Source organism: Emys orbicularis, chromosome 2, assembly GCF_028017835.1.
Source record: "Emys orbicularis isolate rEmyOrb1 chromosome 2, rEmyOrb1.hap1, whole genome shotgun sequence".
Taxonomy (NCBI): Eukaryota; Metazoa; Chordata; order Testudines; family Emydidae; genus Emys; species Emys orbicularis.
The window spans coordinates 117,538,868-117,543,379 of record NC_088684.1 but is presented as its reverse complement, the minus strand read 5'-3'; positions in this window follow the sequence as shown (position 1 = coordinate 117,543,379).

The following is a 4,512-nucleotide window of genomic DNA, read 5'->3' as shown; positions in this document are numbered from 1 at the left end:
TGTGGGGGAGAGGCATCTCTCCCCGCTGCAGCCTGAGCACCTGTGCGTCATTTAATAGGCTGCTTTGCCACCCCGCAGCTTAGAGGGAACTTAGCTCCCATCCCATCTTTTGCCTGTCACCCCTTCCCCAGTTCTTTCAGACATAGCAAAAGGCACATCCCTGACAGCAGGAAGAACACTGCCAAATTCCATGTTCCTGATCCAAAGCATGGGGGTGCTAAGAGTTTCCCAACGAAACTGTTGGAAGAATTATTTTTTTTAAAAGAGCAAATACAATGTATTTTTCCCTAACTCCATTCTTGGAAATGGGTGAACCATTTTACCTGAAACTTTCCTAAAAAATTTAGCCAGAGGCAGACATCCAAACATGGATAATTTCAGCCCAGTTTGAATTTGGCAAAGCTCTGAGCAATTGAAAACAGGGTCCTATACTGGGAAGTGTTGTGTAATCTTTGTTATAGATGTTGCAAACTATGCCACCTATAATTAATAATGAGCTTCATCATCCTGTTCTGTGATAAAATCAGCAAGAGAGAGAATTTTCCAAATCCCTGTGAGGATCTCTCAGTTCACCCAACATCAGTCTGTAGGAGTCCGCTTCCTCCCACTTCGAAAAGGCCACAGGGGCCCACTGCTGATCCCAGAGGATCCACAGGATGCCAGACATTCACTTGGGACCCTGTTCCTCAGGCCTCCCCTCATCCTGCATTCTTGGTAGTTTTGCTCCACTGGGATTGCACCAGGGAGACTCTTGACTGTAACTGGTCTCAAATTCCTTAGGGAGGTGAGGGTTAGAAGATGTATAGAAAAGGCAATAGTGTTTGTGATGCTGACAGACCAGGTGCCAGCTCATGTCAAGGCCCCTAGGTCTCAAGTGAACACTGACACACATAGCTGGAACCAGTCTGGCTCACATATGTTAGTATTGTTAAAATAGGTATTAGAGTTCTACAAATGCATTTAGACTTTATGGAATGCTTGTAAGTTGACACATACATAAATCTCACTTATAATATTTGTATCCCATGTTACAAGGTAATATGTAAGTGTTAGATCTGTAACTGTAAATCACCAGTCAGGAGAGAAGCATTACCAAGTGTGAAATACTAGTTTGCCATAGGTTTTACTCCCCTGCCCAACAAAAGAAGGCCCATCAACACCAGACAAAGCATTGTGGAACAGCGGAGAAAAGACTGCTGATTCCTCTTCATTGGGGGGGGGAGGGGGGGAGGGGGAGAGAGACAGAGGTGCAACTGAATTCCTCCCAACAGCTGAACTTGCATCTTGAAGCAGAAGGGAGGGAGGAATAAAAGGCCCTAACAAAGATAAACTATCTTTGTGCTGCTTGGACTCTGGGGGGCAAGGGTTACTAAGCATAAGCAAGAGATCCCCAGTACCTGGCCTGGGTAAACCCTAAAGGACAGATAGTGCTTGCTTATTATAGAAGCTTCTATTACCTTTTGAAACTTCAGACTGGAACTCATTTGTATGTATATATGTTTACCTGCTTTAACCTTGTAAATAACTTAATAAATCTTTAGACAGTTTATTATAGTTGTGACATTGCACTCTATATGATTTTATGAAAGTATGCTGATGAATGTGAATATAATGTAACTAAAATATGCTTCATGCAAAAGGTCTCTTGTAAGATATCATTACAAAGCTTATAATCTACTGAGTGTGGTCATCCTATTTGTATAAATGTATCACCTTTGTATCCTAAACTAGAAATATGAAATATAACTCTGAGGGCCTATTGTAATTATGCAAACTGTGGGCCATTGATGGTGGTTTGGAATCTTGATGGCTCCCATCAGCCAGGACAATTGACTGTGGATGGCTCTGTTGGGAGGTAGGCCTTCCTGTGAGTCAGGCTGGGAGGAATGAAGGCTTGGGGACTTACAGTGACATGTGATCATGTCACCTGAACTGGAATCCATCTTTAACCTGGTGTTTTTCCATTGAGGATGGGTGGGAACCCAAAGGGACAAAGGATTCCCACCTTATACAAAAGATATATAAGTGGGTAGAACAGAACAAAGGGGGCAGCCATCATAAGAAATCCCCTAGCTACCACCTGAGCTGGAACAACGGCTGTACCAGGGGAAAGGATTGTGCCCAGACTAGGAAGGCATCCAGTCTGTGAAAGAAACTTATTGAAACATCTCCGAGGGTGAGATTTTATCTGTATTCAGTTTTATTACTGTACTAGGCTTAGACTTGTGTGTTTTATTTTATTTTGCTTGGTAATTCACTTTGTTCTGTTATTACTTGGAAGCACTTAAATCCTACTTTGTGTATTTAATAAAATCATTTTACTTATTAATTAACCCAGAGTATGCATTAATAGTGGGGTGGGGGGGGCAAACAGCTGTGCATACCTCTCTATCAGTGTTATAGAGGGCGAACAATTTGAGTTTACCCTGTATAAGCTTTATACAGGGTAAAGCGGATTTATTTGGGGTTTGGACCCCACTGGGAATTGGGCATCTGAGTGTTAAAGACAGGAACACTTCTGTAAGTTGCTTTCAGTTAAGTCTGCAGCTTTGGGGCACGTGGTTCAGACCCTGGGTCTGTGTTGGAGCAGACTGGGGTGTCTGGCAGACAGCTGACAAAGAAGACCTCGAGCGAACCGCCCAATGACCATAAAATCCATTAAGGTGCTGTAGCCTGATTTGGGGTGTGTTAGTAGTGTTGATTTAATTCATCCACTTAATTTAACTTTATTTTTTTTTAATTAATTGATTAATAATGATTTAATAATAACAAATTGGCGAGCTGAAACCCATACTAATTAATATCCACAGTGTGAAGGCGCTTGGTCACGTTTATTGTCAGCAAAGCATGGTCCTAGCTCCCCGGATCAATGTCTACAATTACACTAGCACATGTATGCCTGTGACAATGGATGCAGCTCAGTCAGTGGCGAGACTTTCCACTGCCCCTTCAGCTGGACAAAGACACTCCCTCTGAGATACATCTTTATACCCCAATACAAACAAGTTATGTATCCCCTTGATGTATCAGGATACTACCATCTGACATATTAGGGTGTCACCCATTGCCTTATATCTGTAGGTTTGATCAAAACATCTCTATCCATCATGCTGTCATCCTGACCTTATCCTTAAGATGGGGCAGCATGTTCCTGTTATCTTTGGGGAATGTGTTTATCAGGGTGTTCTGGTACCACCCTTCTGGAATGTGCTTGCGTGAGTGTTTTTGCAATATCAATCTTATGCTTGCCAAATTCTGTGAGCAGGGCCTGCCTCTTGCTCACAACTGAACTTTGCTTTATATCAGCAAGGTTTTGACTACTTTAGCCCAGACCTCATGGGCTTACGTTTCAGGCCCTCTTCCTACTACAGGAGTAACCTGAATATTGCTGTGATCTTCATGTAAGAGACCATCTAACACAAAGGCAAGTTTAGTTGGGTGACAAGATAGATCAGAATCAGGGCCAGATTTCCAATTAGGCAAAATAGGCATGTGCTTAGGGGTGCTGGTGTTCTAGGGGCACCTAAAAGTTAAAACTGGGTTAAAAGTATTTTTTTATGGAAAACACAAAGGTCAGCTATAGGCAGGGGGGACACTAAAGATGCTGTGCCTAGGGACGTATAAGATGTAAATCCGGCCCTGATCGGACTTACTCCATGTTAAGGCTGTTAACAGTGCTTGAGGAGTTCACACTTGATAATTGATCGGTGAAATCTAAGTATAGAACTCTCAGCCAATTTCGGGTTTGTGCCCTGCTTCTTAACAGTCTGCCCTGAGGTTGGTACTCATGCTCCTGAACCACTACAGGACAACTTGACAGTATGGGACCAGAGTATCCCTCTAGTTCTACCCTGAGCCCAGCACTGTTCCCCTATTACCCAAGAGGCATACTTATTTCAAAACTCAAAAACTGCACTCCATGAGGCAGTACCTTGAGTGAGCCCTTTCCTCTGTGTGTGTGTGGGGGGGGGGGGGGGGGGGAGGAGGGGAAGAAGAGAGAGGGGGAGGGGGTTGAAAGTATTTTTCTATTATCTAGCATAATTTTAAGAGATTCCATATAAAAAGCTATATTAACAACATATGTTACAAAATGAAGGCGCACTGAAATTAAGAAATGCCAAAATTAAAGTTTCCACATAATGCAGGATATGCATTCTGGTCCAGATTCAGTCAGAACTGTAGAAACTAAATTATACGAACTAAACAATTGTTTCAGTAACTATTTATAGAAAAAAAAAGACAATTGCCTGAAAGTATGCAGAAGGTAATGTTAGGCAATTAAATATGCATCTCAGTGCATTAATAGTGCTAAGCATTTCCATTGTAGATCACTAATTTCCAAAGACTTGGAAGAGCCACATATTCACTAATCCACACTATTCAACAGAGGTTCGAATCAAAAAGATTTTAATCCTACTTAAAAAAAAAAAAAAAAAAAAAAAAAAAAACACCCACATAGAACCCTTTTTTTCCTCTCCTTTTTTTAACCCACAGAAATTAAATCAATGCGAG